This window comes from Anas acuta, chromosome 22 (assembly GCF_963932015.1).
Source record: "Anas acuta chromosome 22, bAnaAcu1.1, whole genome shotgun sequence".
NCBI lineage: Eukaryota > Metazoa > Chordata > Aves > Anseriformes > Anatidae > Anas > Anas acuta.
The window spans coordinates 7,480,490-7,500,489 of record NC_089000.1 but is presented as its reverse complement, the minus strand read 5'-3'; the positions used below and the strand labels follow the sequence as shown (position 1 = coordinate 7,500,489).

The 20,000-nt window shown below is 46.4% G+C and overlaps 1 protein-coding gene across 9 annotated transcripts in view; it reads left to right on the top strand.

The window, feature by feature from the left end:
- The window catches only part of PRDM16 (PR/SET domain 16), a 296,501-nt gene that overhangs the window by 21,428 nt on the left and 255,073 nt on the right, over positions 1 to 20,000 (top strand). The window contains exon 1 of one of the 9 annotated variants that reach the window (XM_068658822.1): positions 1,649 to 4,198. The exons of the other annotated variants lie outside the window; for them this stretch is intronic. The gene's annotated coding sequence lies outside the window, so the exon portion shown is untranslated. Of the gene's footprint in view, positions 1 to 1,648; positions 4,199 to 20,000 lie in introns of those variants that run through there. 9 annotated transcript variants of the gene reach the window in all.

Sequence of the window (20,000 nt, the reverse complement as noted above, 5' to 3'; positions counted from 1 at the left end):
TGTAATCATTTTTTAAACATGCCCTGATGTTTTTAGTTAAAATATCTTATCACCACCGTGGAAGGCTGGCTATTCATTATCACACGTGTGTTTTACTGAGCGATTCGTGGGTTGCTCCCACCGTAGAAAATCCTCGCCTGTCCGTCTGAAGCTCCCATCTGAAGGTGGGCTGTCGGTGCTCACTGAATCACACTCCCTGTTTATTTATTTATTTTTTTTCATCTGAATTTGCTTGCACCAGTTTGCAAGCCTGGCTTTAGGTACAACCTGTGCACAGAACAGTTCTTCCTGGCAGCGTAGGTTAAGGCGTTGCAGAATTTGACATCATTTTGAATATATTTCCCTCTTCTACTAGCTTTTTTTTGATAAGCTACCCCGGAGCAAGCCCTTCCTGCAGCAGTTCTGAGTTTTTCCGTGGCCCTTTGAGCTGGGGGGGAGAGGAGAGGCTGCACCCCGCAGAGCGCCGTGCCCACGGGGACCTTTCATGGGGTGGGGGCAGAGCTCCGCACTCAGCTGGTTTGCAACCAGTTTTTGGCACTTTGTGAGGCAAGGTATTGTTCAGGTAGCGTGATTTACCCAGAAAACTGTTCTTTCCCGTTTTTTTTTTTTTTTTTTTTTTTTTTGGTATGTGTGCCTTTCATATGGAAGTGCATACAGTGTTGGTTTAGGATGCGTGTGTAACCAGTGCGTGACGCTGAGCAGAACACATGCTCTAATTCACATGCCTGATTCTCCTGTGAAAACTGAGGTTAAGCTGACAAAATACAGGATTATTATTATTATTTTTTATTTTTTTTTTAAACGAGAGGCCAGATCCTCAACTCATGGAAATCAGTATCGGCATCGATGATGCTAACTTTCACCAGCTGAGCACATGACTCCAGAGATTTTCTGTGTATGTGCAGAAAATATACAAATATTGGCATTCAGCTAGTTTAAGCACATTCACTTTTAGCATTTGCAGATCAATATTCAGATGGAGGGATGTTAAACTGTTTTTTTCTTAACTCGTGGAATGATCAATTATATAACCTTAGCATATTTTACACACATTGCTGTTTTCTGGAGTGGCATGGACTTCCTTTTCAAAGCAACGTACAGAAGAGGGGCTATATTGGATAGAAGCCGTCTGTCCCCTGCACGCATTGTGCCTTTTTTTTTTTTTTCCCCTTCCACCACTGCCATAAACAGTAGTTAATTTTCTTTTCCATATCTTTAACTTTATAGCAGTGGTGTTTTGGTACAAGCGATACCCAGATATGTTTTATTGGTATTGCGGGAGGAAAAAAAAAAATCAGCTTTATTTCCTTCTTGATATAAAATCGCTTTGGGAGGACTCACACAGCTGGGCACAGCCTCCAAAGCCAGGCTGAGGAAGCGGCTGGGCTGTAGCAAGGTGCAGGCAGTGGCACCGAGCCCCCTGCAGTGTGGTTTTGGGGCTGTTTCTGTGCTGGGGGTGAGGCTCCGGCCTCGCTGCACCCTGGCCTCCAGCGCGAGGCTGCGGCCAGCACGTGGGTTTGTTCCCTCAGCCCTGCGCTGCTGGGCTTCGAGCCTTTGGCTGTCAGAAAATATGGAAAGTTGGATGCAAGGCTGTGCTCAGAGCATGGAAAAGTTGTAGAGTGATGGGGTGGGGGGTGGGGGACTTTGCTGCTATTAAGAAAATTAAAAAAAAAAAAGAAAAGAAAAAAAGAAAAAAACAAAACCAAAAACAAAAGTTCGAGTGTTAGCTGACCAGAGATGAGTCTAGGGTGCAGAAAAAGCCCGAGCTGCTTTTTCTGGAGCTGATGAACTAGCTTTACTGCCTTAAGCAAATAATTTACCCTCAGCTACTTCATCTGTAAAATGGGAGGGATTTTGTGTACCTGCCTTTGTGATTTCAGGATAAACGTATCATTAATGATCTTTGGGTTTGCTCCAGCTCCCGCTGAGGTCACTGGGAGACTTTTGCTGAATTTACTGGATCATTTTTTTTTTTTTCTTGCAAGTTTCAGTTTTTGCTAAAAATCTTTTATTTCCATCTCAGATGCTCATAAAGAAATGCTTTTGTTTACGTGCAGCCTGGCATTCTCTGTCCTTCCAGGATAGTATTTAGTGTTTTTTATTTCACAGTGAATGGACCTTTTGGGCTCAATCATGTAAATTAATTTTTAAATGGCTGTGCTTGAAGTTCATGTAGTATAAAATTGCTTTACCATTTTTTCTGTTTATAGAAAAGGACTGGTTTCATTTTATATTTTATTACGTAAATGTGAAATAGAGAGCAAGCACAACGAGCAAGTGATCATGTGTTTTATTTCAGAATTATCACATAGGAATAAAATAAATTTAAATCCCTACATGGCACAATAGTCATATTTAAAAAGCAGTTGATGCCTCATGGATAACTTGGAAAAGCCCTCTGCTCAGAAACAGTTCTGCTCGTATATCCCATATATAATGAATAAAAACCAGATCTTTGTTACTTTGGGAGTTCTTAAATTCTTCCTGCTAGAGCGCTCTTCAAGTATTTAGCCAGATAAAGTTCAGAACGGAATTTCTGCCTTTGTCTGCTGGTTTTGCTTGCACCTGTTAGCGAGTACAGTAATTTTAACAGCTTCTTGGTAGCGGCAGCTAAAGGTGAGCCGTCAGGAAATCCAGGCTGATTTCAGGGACATGTCCTTGAGGACGTGGCTGGAGAGCTACCGATGCCTTCTCAGGCTCCGGGAGATGTGTGGTTTTCCAGACGAGCAGAATGTCCCCGTCCCTTAGGCAAAGCCTCCTGCTTCCTCCAATAGTTTATTGTCAGGGGGTTATGAGTATTGATTTAAAGCAAAGCACCTGTGAAGCGAACTGGCGATCACCCTGATAAATATTCTTCAGAAACCCCGCGTCTGGGCTCCTTGCAGTGCTTCAGACAGGTGGATGGTCCGGGCGTTAGACCTACGCGTATGTATTTCATTTCCTCTTTAAAGCCGTGTATTACTGTTTAACTTCCATTTCAGATAAAACAGCAATTTTGTGTAGTTCTCCAGTTAATGTGTAGTTCCCTGCATCCTGACAGAACACAGAGGGCTCGGTGTAAATATTCACGTGCGTAGCCTCCAGCCGTAATCAGAAAGTTTCTCGTGTGATCCAGTAGTCAATGCCCCAGCTAAATATTGATTTATGTAATAGTGCTGTCTGTTCCAGTAGATCAGAAAAAGGAGCGTGCATTTAACACGCGTCTATAAATCTATTTTTGCCCCATGGACAGTAACTGCTTCAAGGCGTTGTTCAGCACTTTGAGAAATAACTCTCGGGGCGCTGACCAGAGAAATGTCCTGCCCCGGAGCTCAGGTTGTGAAGGGTCCCTTCTGCACGTCTGTAGCCGTGCTGTCTGGGTGAAGGAAACAAGAACCCATGGAAGATTCCTGGGGAGTTGCTTAGGATGGGAACCCTCTTTTCTTCCTTAGTGGTAGTGCTGAAGGCTTCCTTTGGGGCAGGCCGAGGCTCACGTCCAACCCAAGCCTAGGAGGTGGGGGTTCCACGGGGGAGCTTTGCCTTTAGCCTTGCACGCTCGTTGTTTCTCCTCCTGCCCGCTAGTGTCAGGTTCATCCCGCAGCTGATTCCTGGGCATGTGGAGCATTGATGGCAGTGGTTTGTGACCGGAGGGAGCTGTGGGCTGCCTTTGTCACTTGCAGCAAGGTGTTTGTGGGGATCCCTGGCTGCAGCCGTGCGAGGCGGCCCTGCAGCCCCGGCGCCTGCCCAAGTTCACGGCAGTCCTTCCATCGGCTTCACTGGACTTTGGAGCAGGCCCTCGAGGCACTGAGCTCCTTGGGACATTGATGCTGTTTGCATATAAAGATTTTTGTTATATCTGTGTTTGTATGTAGTGCTCGTTAATGATTAGCTACCAAGGGTCCGGCGTGCGATAGACCTGTTTGCATGGATCAAATCAGCTGTGCCTTTGTCTCTACTTCTAAAGTCCTTTTCCTGATGTGACCCGGCTCTTAAAATATTGATAAATACATATTTTTACCTGTAACTTGAAGAGCTGATGTGGCTGATTCTACTCACCCGGCCTCGAGGAATGTGTGGTCGCTGCCCTCCAGGATCCCAGCGTCAGCGGCAAAATCCCGTCCCATAGTCACGTCTCAGTAATTGAAGACTGAAGAGACAGCCTTGAGGACTCGACTGTCAATATATGCATATCTGGTTCTCAGTCTCAAGCTGTAACTATGTAAGGGGCATTCTTGTGAGTAATGACAGATTCTTAATCTTTCTTTTTAGTTCTTCCAGTGAAATTGCATCCATACATGTTTGAAATGAGAAGAATCCATGAAAACACAGACAAATATCTACCTGCTGATCTATCTATCTAGAGACTAAATATTGGAAGAGTGGTCATTTAGATCAATCTTGTGCCTCAGTGCTCGCATTAGAACAAAAAAAAGCACTCTTGAAAAATTACTGAATTCTCCTTGCAGTGTCAGGTTCCAAGATAATGATGTGTCTGTGTGTGAAAATATTAAATTGCAATAACATGCAGAGTGAGTGGCTTTCTGAATGGGGTATTCAGTTCACAGCTTGGACTATACATAAAGCTAGTGAGTGACAGAATACAAATGGTGTCATAAAACATCAGGGGAATTTACAGCCAGTCTCAGGCTTTTTGATCTATATTCTATCTATGGAGCGCTCTCAATCTATCTTTAGTTAATGAAACAGTTAAACATATTTAATTATTTATCATTGTTTAATGTCAGGAGTTATCAAAACAGATTGTTTCCCCCCCCAAACACTTAAAGGTAGTAGAAGAACTCTAAATTGTGCGTGCTAAAGTCTGGGTTGTTTCCTGCCTGAAGATAACGTGTTAGAACATCTCTGCATGGAGGGGTTTTTTAAATTGCAGTTGTTTGATGAAGGCAAACCTTTTAGTTTCTGTGCAAGAGAGTGCACTTTGTTTCTGAAGCTTGCTTGTTGCTTATGCAAAGTGTTTTTATCCTTCATAGAAAAAAAAAAAAGAACAGGGAAATAAGAATTCAGCTCCACTTTAGATGAGAAATTAACTGTAATGGGGCAGTTCTCAGCAGGTATAAGCTGGTACCTCTGTGATGTGGCCCAATAACATGGAGCCCAAGTGAAAAATCATTCCAAAAGTGAGTGCTGTGCTGCACCACCTCTCCCACCTAGGGATCAGCCCGGCAGGTTCATGCACCTCCGTTCACGAGCATCGCTACAGAGCAAGCACGCAGCGTGGTCCTGGGGCTCCTCACCCACACACGTAGATGAAATATTTCACAGAAGTTCTGTGAACGGCCCTTGAAGCCGCCCCCTCCTCCCCCAAATATCAGGTGTGGGGAGCACAGCTACACAGTGAACCTCATTTCCTATTTTTCTGAATTTCGGAATTCAGACCGCCCGTGACTCCAGGTCCTCGCTTGTCCCCTCGGAGCTGGGTCGGGCTGCCAAAAACCTGCTATCGGGGCTGCAGGCGGGGGTCTGGGGTCTGACCCTGCCCTACTGCCCCGATCTGCTCTGGGGGTGGCTTTGGTAAGGAATCGCTCTTTCTTCTTTCCTGGCCCCGCCAGGCGCCCCTCGTTCCAAGGGAAGCGTGGAGGAGGCCGGTGGCTGCCGCGAGCGGTGGCAGCGCCGGGCTGGACCCCGCTGGGATCTCTCGGGCAACTCCCCTCTGCAGCCCACCGAACAGAGTGGCATTGTGAGCAGGAGGGCGGCCGGCCTCGCTCCTCCCTGACAAAGGGTCCTCAATACTTTTATTCAGCGGAAAATGGAATAATACTTGGGGGTTGGCTTTGAAAGCCGCGGCCGCCGGCTCCTTTACACGCCGCGGAGGGTTTCTGCGGGAGGAAGAGCTTTTCTGAGGGGAGAGGACTTTACACGTGGGATGAGGTGAAAGGCATCTCCGTGCCAACACGCTGAACGTGGGGTTTACGAGCAGTATCGGTGTTCCATTACTGCCATGTGCCCGTCAGGAGCACAGCCCTCGCTGCACTGGTGTGCGGCCCCGGTTACTGCCCAGATGTGTAGGAAGCAACCGAGCCTGCTGGAAATAAAAGTTTTATTGTATGTCTTGTTCCCTTTAAAACGCACCATGTAGCAGTGCTGTTTTGGTAAAGGTAGGTTAGGGGCTGCTTCGGCTATTACAGAGCTCTCAGCTGTTCAGAACCAGCTCTTTTACAAGGGGCATCCCTGCATGGATAAGGAAGCCAGCCACAAAAACCTAAACCATCAGTTCCACCAGAGCAGCAAAAGGCTCCAGCAATGTGATCCCCCCTTGCTTTTGCCTGTAACAGGCAGCTTCGCGCTGCAGGTATCAGTAAGAACATATGAGCTAAACTTGAAGCTTTGGGGTTTTCCATGTCTTGATTTCCGATGTCCTGAAGTCCATTTCAAATGGGCTATTTTGTCAAGAAATGGAGAAACTCATCGGTGTGTCTGCTGGTTCATCGTGTCAGCTTTTGTTATTTTCGGTGTCGTGGGACAAAAACTTAATGTGCTGTCGGATTAACCGGGGTGTTGGATTTTATGGCTACAGCTGATGAAGAGCAAAATTTTGAATGCAAGATGCTAGAGCTAAGGGGAAAGATGTCAGTGTCAGCTGGACACGGAGTGGCTCCAGGGGGGGTCCTCTGCCTTTGGTGCCCTGCTCTCCCACCTGCCTACTTCATGCTCTCAGGAGCAGGTAGAAATAGAAATAAAGGAGGTAAAGAGAAAAAGGCACAGCTCTTAAAGTAGCTTTTCTCTGCGTTACGTAGATGCTGTTTTGCCAAATCTTTCTCACTACCCTTTCCCATCTGGCTTCCAAGCCTGTTGCTGGTTTGCTTTAAGCAGAGTGAAGTTGTTGGGAAGCACTGGGATTTTGTGAATGCAGCTGAAACTGGTGTGACCTTTGACCCTCCAAAACTGGGCCTGGGAGGCTTAGCATTGCCCTCACTGCTAGCTGCCACCTTAAAACTAGAAAAATACCCGTCTGAAAACCAAGCTTGATCTGCAAAGTACTTGAGCTAGGTCTCTGATCAAAGTGTGCCACTTTCTCTGGCCTCTAGAACTGATGTTTCCCTTTCTAGTCCCTTAGAAATTGCAGCAGCTTTGCTTGGCAGACCCCTGCTTGCGTGCAGAAACACGGGGCAAAGGCAAGAGCTGATCTCACAGGTTACACCGCGTGGGGCGTGTGGTACCAGCCGGAGACACTTCCTGTGTCCAGAAGAGGAGATCGGCAGCATTTGGTGCATGGGCATGGAGGATATTGGGTGCCAGTCTTGTAGGATCAATTCCTTCCTGATGCCATCTTTTCTTAGTTAAAACAAGATTTTTTTTTCCACCTGTTCAGCTATGAAACCTAGAGAATGCACTTCTCAAATGAAGCTAGCATGGTCTGTGCTCAGGTTTAGGCATTTTTCTAACTACTCATGTAAGTTATCCGCATTAGTGGCGCTGGCTTTACAGGGAAATAGCTGAGCAATCCAGCAGTAAGGTGAATCACGATGTGTGCATGCCTCAAGAAATAATCATTATTGAAGAAAGGTCAGAAAAGTGCTCATATTTTGTGCCTTGTTCTCTGATACCTGCAAGTACCCGGGGAAGGCGCCTTCCTTAGCCTGGCCGCTACCCGCGGTGCTCTCCTGGTGCAGCGCATGAGGTGAGCCACAGCTCCCAGCACGCTGATCCTGGGGGGCAGTGCTGCAGCTGGACCTTCCTCTGCTATGGGAGGGAGATTATTTATGGCACTGCGATGTCTCGGTGGAAGAAATATCAGAGTCCGTAATGCCATATTAAAAATATTGATAAAGTATCGATTATTGCTTAGTGCGGGCTTCAGGGGCGAGTTGCTGGTTTCCATAAATCACCCGATTCCTCCAGGACTTGCATGGAACCAAATGTCGCTGTGCAGCCAGGTTTCATTTAGGAAGTACAAATCTGGCCGGGTTTCAGAAAGCGATGAGTGAGGCCGAGCGCTCGGTGCCAGCTGCCACGGCCGACACGGCCGCGGAATCCAGATGCTTGCATTGTTCGGCTGCCGCTGCTCTGCCAAGGCAGGTGATAATTTCTAAATGGTTTTGATGTCTGAATAAAACGGTGCTCAAAATAGGATCTTTCAGGAAACATTCATGAGCCTGAACACGGCACGCTGCCGAGCAGGGCACAGCTACCCAAAGGCAGCGGCTGTGAGGGTGCTCCCAGCTCCATGCCCCAGAGCAAGGGGAAGCATCGTCACTGGGGGATGAAGTCAGGGTGTAAAACAGCTTTTAAAATTTTGAGTAATTGTCACAGTTATTAATTTCAAAGCTTTATTTTATCCATTGTTAAACTTCAAAACAGTTGCAAAAACTTCTGTGCAGAAGGGGAAGCAAATTTAAGTTAAAAGAAAAGATATTCTCACCACTGGCCTAAAATTAAGGATTTTTTTTTCCTACTTTCACTTCTTGTTTCTCCTCATCATTGCAAGAACGTCTCTGTGTGCTGTTTCTATGCTAGGAATGGGAAAATGTTGTGTTGTTGTCCCTGTGTGCTACCAATTTTTTTAAAGCCCCATAACCCAGTCACTTGTCCACACAGTGATCCCCTAAAAAGAAAAAAAAATTACAAGAAATCCCACTGCCACAACAGTGAACCAAACAGATCCTCTACCCTTTTTCTAGGTAAAAGCCTTGATAAAACAACCTGAATCCAGAGCAGATTTCCTGGGAGAGAGGCGGTGCATCAGCAAGGAACCTCAGACATTTGGGTTGCCTGATGTGCAGCAAAACAGGGATGTGACCGACCTTGCAGAGGGACTGGCCCAGGCGCTTCCTTCCCTGGGCTCTCTCCCCTTCACATTATGGGTGTCATCATCCCTGTTTTAGACCAGCCGTGCTGCCTGCAGGGCATTTTTGGAGGCTCGAGCAGATTTGGGTAGCCTGGAGGAATACCCAGGCCCTGGCAGTTACCGGAAGCAAACACCAAAGCTTTTGGAGTTTCCCCATTTACATGCGGCATGAGTTTCCCATTTGATTAAACAAATGATGCTTTGCTTAATTTGTCTGTGTTGGCTATTTTTATGAAATATGCACTTAATTAAGAGAAATACAGAAACATGTTTATTCTCAAGATTTATGCGAAAAATGAGAACCCCACTGAAATTTCCAGTAGTGAAGCAATTAAGTAATGGAATTCCACAGTATAAACATGGTATAATTCAACTATAAAAACGATGTCTAAGTAATGTTAATGAGCTGACTTGAAGCTACGAAAGCGAGAAAAATTCACAGTTACGGATGAAAATTGAATTTGTGCTGAATTATGACTCAAAGAAGCTGGTTTGCGTGAGAAATCGCCGCTGCCCACGTGTGCGATGTGTCGGGGTTTCGCTGGGCTCTGCGTGCTCGGCCCCGATGCGTGACGGCGTCACCCCAGTTGTGAGGTGCTCGACCTGTGAGCGGTGTTTGCTGAGAGAGGCGGGGGAACAGGAGTCCTGGCAGGGATGGTTTTACAGGGGGCTTTATGAATGACTGGCTCCGAGGAGCAAACAAGTCGGGTTCTTGATTGCTTGCTGAAAGCTTGCATATGCAGCCAGACACCTAAAAGTATAGAAATACATAAAACAATAATAAAAAGCATCACTGGCACCACCCTAATAAAACAAAGAAACGCACCTCTCTGCCATCATGACCCCGACTAACTTATCTGAGGTTTGGGCTGACAGCCTGCAGAGTTTGCAGTTGCTCATTTTAATGTTTCTCCCAGTGACTCCTTAAATATTCTGTTTGCTGAACTGTAGCGCAGAGCCCGAGAGCAATAAATCAGTAACACAGCACGTGGACAGAAGCTCAAAGCAATTTGACATTTTAGCGAGGTTCCGACTCGAAAATTGACGAAATGTTTTTTTGGATCCAAGCTTGAACTCCAAATTTATCTTGATATTTGGCCAGCGTTGGAGCAAATGTTGCAGCCAGCACCGTTAGCTGCGCTTTTCTGTGTCATCCCCGTGCAAATGCTGGCGTGGCTGGGGAGCTTCAGCAGGGCAGCAGTGACCTGCCCGGAGGAGCTGCCTTTACGTGCATGATGTTCGTTTCCTTTGAATCCCAACCTGATTTTGGTCGTTGTCTTTCTCACCTCTCCTGACCACCCCTTGCCCAAGCAGTTTGCCTCCGAGCCGCGCTCCCCCCGCTCCCCGGGGGCTTCCCCGTGCGCTGGCTCCGCGCTCCCTCCTCTTTCCCCTCCTCTGTTCCCTCCTCGCTCCACTTCAGAATGTTGTTTCTGTCACCTCCGCAGCCCAGTAAATAGCGCGCTCGAGATTTATGATGTTTAAACTTTTAATGCCATAACATATTTTATATATTTTTCACAGTATTATTCAGACGTGTGATGTTATGGTTAGTTCGAGTTCTGGTGTAGCTGCCCCGAGGAACTCCTTCCTTGCGGGCAGCCCTTCTCTGCCAAGCAGTATTTGCACTTGCTTCAGAGGAGGAGGAAAGGAATGCTCCATAAATGTTGCACGGGATTAAAACCGTGGATGGCCGAGCTGTTACGGATGGGGACGAGCAGCCTGAGCCTGCAGCCTGGAGGAGCTCCGGGCCCGAGCTGGCTTTTGAGGGGCAGCCTGTGCTGGCTGCTCCTCGGCTCTCCTGGTCCACTTCAGTGCTGCAAGGAGTGCCGAGGACAAGACCAGTGGAATGGGACAGGCTGGGGTGGTCGGCTTTGTGCTGCAGGAAAATGGGCATCTTGCTTCTGCTGCTGGGAGCCTCCGCTCCTGGCCTTGGGAGGGGTTTTCGACTTGAAAATATTTAGGGAAATACAGAAAGATGAACGTGCAACACAGTGCTGAGGGCAGCGCTCAGCATCCGTTCTGGGAGAAGCTCTGTTCTTTTCTCTTGCATTCTTATCAAACATAGATCTATTAATTTTAGGAGGTTTTATTATTATTATTTTTAACTAGCTGTGAGGCACATCTGCCTGCCCTGGGTTCCTTTCACAGCCACACTAATTCTTGTGTGAAGTTTCTTGAGTTTATAAACCGTCAGGTCCTTCTGGAAGAACAACAAGCGTTGTTCTCTGCTCTAAAACCCGGCTACCAGACGGAGCAAGGCCTGGCCAGGGAGTATTAACTTTGATGGAGAGAGACTCGGTGTTCTGGGTATTAAATTATACGCCTTGGGAAATGCAGCACAGTAGATGTGTGTTTGTACTGAGTAGCGTCTTTGTCTTTCATATATAAAAAAAACACTAATTAAAATATAATGTAAAAAACTGAAGTATGCTGGTTATGTTTTAGTATGCTGCTAAGGTAAATAAAAATGAAACAAAAGATATATATATATTGGGTCATTAAAAGTGCATTGTTAAATCGCTTTATGCCACAAAATTTCCGAATTAAAAGCTGAACAGAAATACATCTGGAATTGGACACAAAGGCAGATTACTGTTACTTTATCCGGAGCTCTGCATTTGGTCTATGGTTCATTTGCGCTGCCGGTAACCACTGTGCAGAGAAACACAAGCAAGCCCAGCTCCTGGAACTGTACCTTGCAAAATTTCCTTTTTACAACATCTCCAGTGGTCCAGCATAACCCCTGGAAGTTTTACCCTAAGGCTCGGAGAGCTGAGCTCCATATGCTGTCTGGTGCTGGGGATATAAGATCCCTTTTAATACGCTGAAAACAGAACCAGCTTGGAATATTAACTGAGCTGTACCTTCCAGCTCACCGTGTGTAATGAGGAAAGTAGACAGCTGTCAAAGTTAGCAATTAAGACTGATTCCTTACGATTTAAGATGTGGGATACTGCATATAAAACCGAGCTATTTGATGCTGTTAACTCAAAGCGTGATACTGATGGCAAGCTGTCGTGGGTTCCCCATGGCAAATGGGCAGTGCCTTCTCACTTGGATTTCAGCTCGGTGTGGGCAAGTGCACGACCTCCTCTGCCTGCTGGGGACCAGTGGGTGCGCATCCCCTCGCTGCAGCCCTGCTTTCCCTGGGGCTGGAGGCGTGTGGGTGTCCAGCAGCTGCCCTGATGCTGCCACAGCTCGTCCCCAGCCCACGTGGAATAAGCTGTCCTTCTGGTGGCAGTGAGAAACTGAGTCTGACAGCTTGTTTGAAATACTAGCGTTCTGGTTTGAAACGCTAATCCCAAACCAGAGGCTTCCATCCTTATTGGTGTAAGCCCAGGGAGGCGAGGAGGTCAGAAAAGCCACCAGAGCTCACAAAGACCTTTCCATTGTGGTCATCCAGTTTTGGATTTGCTCTTCAGCAAGTACCAGTGCTGTACCTCATCCTCTGTGCTCGCAGCATTGGCCTCCCCGTTAGCAAATGTCCGGGCAGAAATTCAGGGCTGAAGGCCTGGGTAGGGCCGGGGGTGCAGCAGGTCACTTCACGCCACCGCACTGCTTTAACAGTATTTATTTAAGTCCTCTCCAAAATCCTCTCCCACTTCTCCCAGCACAGGGTATGGCCACCTTGGTAAGAAAAAAAAAAAAAAAAAAGATCTTTCTTTGTGCCACTATCCCCCTGCGGAAAAAGCTTAACATCTGATTTAAGTTTACTGAAATAACAACAGATGTTTATCTTGTATTGTATGGCACATGGCACTACATCTCATAAACCCCCTCCTGGAGCTTAAAGCAGAGTTTCTGGTCCCTCATTTGGACACTTGCAGGCTTTGTGCTCTTTTTTAAATGTTTTCATTTCTCTGGAGCTTAATCTGCTACCAAAGTATTTATAAGTATCACGTTATAAACCGTGAAACAAGGAATAGCAAAGGAGATTTTCAATACTTCCTTCCACTAAGCACAGGACTATGCAGCTACTTACCTGCAGCCTCAAATAATGAAAAAATTGTGCAAACTTTCTGCAGTTTCTCATTACGAGGAATCCGCTTGGGGTATGGGATTGGGGGCAGATCAATAAGGGGAAAAAAAAAAAAAAGCCATGCCTTGGGAAAGCAGGCCTAGGGAGAATAAAGGCAGATAAATCTGTTTTTCTGGGACTTGTGAAAAGTGAAACACTTTCGCTTGTGAAATTTATGTGTATTTTACTGTGAAAATGGTGAACGCTTGTAGCTGGCGTAACTTTATTTTTGTAAGCACAGACACTTTGTTCCCCCTCGTTGCACTGTAGAGAAGTGATGGAGATGCCAGCACCCTTCTGGCACCAGTCTCCTGGTGCTTGTGCGAACGTGAACGTCCTGCTGGAAATGGGAGGGAAATCCAGGCTGGCAACATCACGCTGCTCCTTCTGATGCATTAATTAATCCTGAGGATTAATGCTGGGTTAACTAGAGATACCATGCCCATCAGAAGGCAGGTTGCTGTGCTTCAGGAGACAAAATAAGTAGCAGGGATGAGAAGATGCATCTCAAGAAGCTGATGTCTCGGGAAGAGGGGCAGCAGGTAAGCATCCTGACCCCGCACAGCTGGTGTGGCTCGGGGGAGCCCAGCGCTGAGCTAGGAAGGAACCTGCAATGTCTCAGGGGTGGTGAAAAGCAAAGCACAAACTGCCAGGAGAGAATGCAGTTGTGGAAGGAAAAGAGGAAATGCATTGCCTCTAGGCACCTCCTCGCTTAGCCGTAGGTGAGGGCTCTTTCTGAGCGAAAAGAGCAGCTGAAAGGCACGGCAGAGATGGCAATTCCTCACTGACCGTGCCCGGACATCTCGTGCTGAGGATGCAGGCAGAAGGGGTATGCACAGCACATTCCTCGCTCTGCAGCGTATTCCCTAGGTGCCACACCGCTGTCTTAAACTGAGATGGATTTTTTGTTGTTGTCTGGATGTTTCTGAGCCCCCCGATCCAGGAACATTGTGGCTTCTTTTCCACCCTGCCCTCCGAAGGCATGGTTTGTTTTATGTTTGAATAAATGCAGTCCTCTTTTGTTTCCTCCACTGAATTCTTTATTTATTATTTCCTAAAATGATTTGATTTTCCCCCTCCTTCAAAACACATATGATTGCTATAAGCAGATACAAAATAGAACTAAGAAACAAAAGGCTGAACATGCCGATAATGTACATTTGGTTTGTATTTATCGTTTTAAGATGTGTTTTAATTGGTTCACTACCAACATCCTGTAACTTGCAGTCAGTCAGAGCAGAAACCTGTTTCATTTTAAAGCCAGTTCGTTTCTTCCCTCTTTCAGCTGAGAGCAGTGGGAAAGCCCCTACTGTAGTATCTTCAAGTTTAATTTAATCAAAACGTTTAAATAAAGAGGATTATAATACATCTTGTTTTGCTATTCTCAGTTGATGATTAGGGGCTGGATTTCATTGTGAAATGGGCTTAAAAAAAAAAAACAACAGAAAACACATTTTGTTGCTTTGTAACATAAACCTTCATGCATAAATTCTAACGAAAACGTGTAACTATAAACGTAGAAATAAACAGTTTGCCTGTTATTCCAGAAGCTCGATCTGTTTAGTTTAATGAAGAGAAAGTGAAGAGGTGACAGGACTGCCATCTCTGAGCGCTTACCTGACAGCAAAGCTCCATTGGATAGACTAAAAGTGTGACAGCATCTGATGTAGTGCAAGCATTATTTGGGAAGAAAAAAGTGGGAATCAAAGAACACAGGGAAGGGAGGGGGAGCTGGAGGATCACCTTGTCTGTCCTCCCGGGCAGCTGTGGGACAAACCTCGCGGCTCTGTCTCTGCCAGGTGTTTGCTGAGCGTGTTCTTAAAAACGCCTGGGACAGTTTCCGCGCTCGGACAATTTGCCAGTGACTCGAGGAAGTTTGACTATTGCTGACAATTTAAACACTGAGGTTGGACGCCTCCTGAAAGGTTTGCGTGTACCAAACAGGAATTAATTTGAGGAAGTGTTGTCGTACAGGAGGTCAGCCTGGAGAACCACAGCAGTCCCTTTTGCCCTTGCATTTCATGAATTGAAACGACACCAGTTAATTTGCTGGTGGCCGGGGGGGAGAGGTGATGTCCCCTTTCAGCAATCACTCTTGCTGCAAGTGTGGAGCCTGAATCTGAGGTTTGATACGGTGTGAGCCTGGACTGCACGAACCCGACGGGTGTTTGGCTCTGGTCCCTCAGGCCCCACGGTTTTCACCCAGAGCGAGGGCTTGGACCTGGCTGGTCCTGCCCCGACCCAGCGCTCTGCTGTGTTACCGTGGTGCTTGTCTCACCAAGGGAGGTTTGTGCTGCTATTTTTTTGGACCATCAGCTTAGTTTTGGACTGAGAGTTTTCACAGATATTTTTAAAATGTAAATGTGTCCTTTCAGCTTTCTCTCAAATCAGAGCAAAACACAAAATGCCAGGCCTGACGGGACAGTGGTGTGTGCTTGTCTTCCACCTCATCGCCGCGCACTCTCTCAAAGGTGTAGGCTTTCTGTAAAGGATTTTTCCAAAACTTGTGTTTAAACACAGAAACCCTTTAATCACCTGCCAACCAAGAAAGGGAGCCTGTGCCTGGCAGAGTTTGCAGAGGGCTTTTAAATTTGGGTTGGTGTCCACGTAACTGAGGTCAAAATGAGAACCGCCTCAATGATGGGGGGTCCTCCCTTTTAGTTAGCTTTGGTCTTTGCCCCCAGCAGCTTTTGGGCGATTTCACAGCTATTTCTGCCTCCCCTGGGTAAGCTGCTGGCAGCCAGAGCCCCGTGCACATCGGCTCTGCCCTGGGAAAAAGGCGTCCGTAGGCGCCTGCTCCCCTGGGCAGCCGCTGATGTTTCTGCTGCTGCGGTAAAACTGCTCCGTGTGGTCGGGCCATTTCAAGAAGTTTATTAACAGAAGTGGTGATGTGGTGGAATTACCTGGAAGTTCACCTTGGCTGGTGTCACACGGCCGTACAGAGGCCACGGACAGGGCGCTGCTGTCTGTGGGTGCTGCAGGGTGGGCTGGGCAGGGGGCAAACCAGGAGGGGGTTCCCTGCGGTGGAGCATTTCAAAGCTTTCAAAGCTAAGGTCCCAAAAAGGAGCTTTTGTGTCTTTGCAGAGGGTGGGCAGATGGATGCTATTCAGAAAAATATAGGGAAGCTTTTGCTTTAATGCTATGAAATTTCTCTTTTCCATTTGGCTACTGGAAGTGAATGTAGGGGAAAAAGAGAAAAAGAGCACTGGCTGGCCACTTTGGCCAAAAGGAGAAAAACTGGGAAGTGTATTTTCTCGTGCTAGCTCTTACCAAAAGCCTCTGTCCAGCCCCGGCTCCGTGGGATCGGAGACCGAGAGGCTTCCGTCTCGTGCTCCTGCAGCCTTGCTGTGGTTTCTGCAAAAGTGCGTGGGAGCGGCGCAAAAGCAGCGAAAGGAGCTGAATTGGAGCTGCAGTTTGGGGGGCCTGAGTTAAAAATGAAAGGCCGTGCTGCACTACTGTGGTATGCCGAGTTACTCCAGGAAAGAGTTATCCCTCAGGCATCGTGATGACAATATAAATAGTTCTCGATGCTATAAAGCAAATGCAGAATCATTTATTTAGTTCAGCATGCTGGAAGCCTGCCAACTCTGTGCTAATTATATTGTACCTTGTTTTTATCATATATATTATAAATGATTTGTTATGCCAAAATGGCTGGAGACGTTTTCCCCGGTATCCTGTTACTAGCTTAGATGATCTCCGTGTTTTACTTCTTGAATTGATTGTATCTTCTTGTATCTTCCTTGTATTGATTTTCCTTTGGTTTTCTGGAAAATGCCATCTTGTTTGTTACCTGCTACCATAGCAATGCTCCTTATTCAAGTTCTCTAAAAGTGTGACCTGTAAGAAAGGAAAAAAAAGGCTGAAGTGCACGGTGAGCCCCGCAGCACGTCAGCCTGTGTGAACCTGCAGTGTGCGGTTTTCCTTTTTTTGAAATGATGCAAGCTTGACTGTCTATGAAAAGTTTACAAATAGTATTATAGCCAGGGCAGCTGTGCGAGGAAGGAAATAGTTTTTCTTTTGTAATATTCAGTGACGAGGTAGGTACATGTCTGCAAAAGTGCAAGGCAAAGCGTGATGGCTTGGGCCAGGGCGTCACAGAACCTGCAGAGAGGGAGCTGAGGTGATGGAAAGCGGATGGGTGAAGATGCAGACTATGTCAGATGCAAAAGGAGAATAAGGGGAAAGAACTGGCTGGAGCAAATGAGTCAAAAGGGTGCAGAAAGCAAGAAGTGGGAAGAGGGGGAGCATTTTGGCGCTAGTTCATAGTGAGTTTTCCACATACATCAGCTGAATGTATTAGCAGTAAGAACCTCAAAACCAAAATTTGTAATTTCAAAGAGAATCAGATTTAGAATAACTTTTAATTAATTTATTTTTTTTTTTAGTTTAACTTTTTTACTTCCAGCACTTTGAGAGGCAGTGGCTCTCACTGCAGGAGATGCAGGCCCTGAATCCCCAGGCTGCTCAAAGCCCGAGGCGCTGCCTTAGGTCAGGGCTCTCCTGGACTGCCCAGCTCGGTGTCAGCAGCGGTGGTCGGTGCGGGAACAAAACCAGCCCGAGAGTTCTGCAGCGCGTGGCGAATCTGCAGCGTGGCTTAGGCAGAGTGGTTTTGGTGTAACTCCTCTTGAGAGTCTCTGTGCGCATCGCGTTCGCGGGAGAAGTCACCCAGAGATGACAAAGGGGTCCTTACTCGTGAGGACTGAGACGCGGATGAAACACCCTTTGAACTTTTTGAGGTTTCTTTGGCTTCTTTCTTTTTCTTCTTTTTTTTTTTTTAATATATTTTTTTTTCTTGTGGGTTTTTGCTTTCTTCCTAAGAACAAAACCATAACTTCCCATGCAGATCTAGTCTGTGCAGGACAAGGGCTCTTTTGAACTATTTCACATACAGCCCCCATTCAGAAGAATCTTCTTGCAGCTTCCTAAGGAGCCCCGACGATACTGCACAGGGTGAGACGGGGAGAGCAGCGATGGCAGCTGGGCGAGCAGCACTGAGGGATCCCTGACCGCTCGTGGAGCCCCTTCCACTGCTGTCCAGCAGTGAAATAGATCTGGATCCTGAAACCCTCCTGATTTTCACTTCACTCATCCAACATACCTAGCAGAACCACTGCCCATTAGTTTTAGATGCTGTCACACTTTACTCCAGCGGGTGCACAGCTTCCTGCTGAGCCACATCCTGGAGGAGCTCCCGGACTGAAGCCGCTCAGAAAGCCCCGGGCGAGCTCTCCACGCAACCCTCTCCAAGTTATGCTTTCTTCAGCAGAGACGTGAAATCTGCTTCTATTCCAAAAAGCCTATTTTTCTTCTGGGGATAAAAATAAATAAAAATTAGAAACCATACTGGTATTTCCTTCCCAAAGGATCCAAACATCTGGGTGGTTGCTCTGTGCCAATTCTCCATGAAGAAATTTGTATCCAGAAGGAAATTGTCCTCGTGCAAGCTTATTTGGCTCAGATAACTTTGGGGAATGAGGGTCCTCAGCTCTAGTAGAAGCTAAGTGAAAGATGACAGAAAAGTGATACTGGACATGGTGAAAACAAAATGCAAGTGACTCTCGAGATGTGCTTTACCAGTGAGCATGTTCTTTTTTTTTTTTTTTTTTTTTTTTTTTTCCTGTGGGGAAGCAGTACCTATTGTGGAAAAAACATTGCTGTGCTTCTGCTCGGCAGGGTTAGCTGAGAGTTACATTAACGGAGGCAACGCGAATTTGCTGATGATTTTTGGTGAACTGAGAAAGTTTGCCGGCTGATTCACACGGTGAGAGCACGCCGAAATGGCCAAGAAGCAACGCCGGTGGCGTGGCAGGTGCCCTGCCAGCTGGTCACCACGGATGCATTTCATTCCTTTGCAGTACTTAAGTCTTGTTTAGCAGGTCACTAGATGGTTAGCAAAAGCTTTGTTTGATAAGAAGTTGCCTAAATTAGGCTAATGATGGGATCTCCTGGGTAATGCAGGGGAGAAAAAGTTCAAAGCCCGGTATTTATGCACACAAAGTCCAAATACCTGCCAAGTCTCTTTGATGAAGTGTCTTTGTCATAACGATTAAATGAAGGTTAAAAAGGCCAGACCTTTTCTCAACATATTTGACTTGCTCTTTCTTTCCCCTGTTCAAGGTGTCTTCATGTTACATTTATTTGCTTCATGAATTCCTTATTACACTAATCAGTCCTGATGTACAAACTCATTAGAAAATGAGCTAGAAATGTAAGATCTGTCAAATTTCAGAGACTTCTGACATGGTTAGACTCAAGGGCCTTTTTGCGAAGAAAGGAGAGAAAGGAAAGAAGCTAATGAGGAAATGTCAGATAATGTAGAAGTCAATCCATTTGGGGATGAAGTTTTGCAAAGTTCATAGAGAAAAGTTGTAGCACTGCCAGGGTAAACACCTGATTTTTTTTTTTTTTTTTTCTGATGTAAATTTTGGCACAGAGGAATTCATTTCTTACTGGTGTTACTGAACGCTTCTGGTTTGGTTTTGCACTGACATCTGAGAGCAGTTTACTGCACTACTTTTTTTTTATGATGATACAGAAATTAAGAAATATAATTATATAAATTACTAGTTTGTATTTTGGCTCTTGTGCCAGTCCTGTCTGGAATCACTGTCCCAACGTGCAAGGTGATACAGGCTCATGGTGAAATGAATGCTGCTGCGAAGCAGGCTCTGTTCCTCTCCCAAATAAGCTTTGACATGTTGATCTGTCAAATTAGGTGGCCTAAGATCCCATCACTGGCCTAACATGAGAAAAAAAAAGGTGATAAAAGAAACAGCAATAAAGAGAGAAGTAACTTGCCTGTGGTCGTGCGCTGGTCTGTGGCTCAGATAAGCAGAGTGGCAGCGGGGGCCCTGCTGGAGAAACCATCACAGCCCCGCCGCTGTCCTGCACGGTGCCAAGGGGGGGCTCACGGAGGGTAGGCTTGTCAGCCTTAATTCACCTGAGCCTGTGTACGCACAAACAAGATGGTTTACCAAAATGTTTGGTTTGTTTTATTCATTTATTAAAAAGCTTGGCTCAGGTGGGAGATGCCCTGCGCTCCGAGGGGTGGCTGCTGCCTTACTGCTCTGTGCGCACTGCGCCGTGCAGCGAGCAGGGGACTTGTTGCATTCACCCATCAAATCTTTTTTTTTTCCTTCTTGTCAGTTGGTACATGGGAACGTTGGAGATGTCTGCTGTTCCCATCACCTGCCT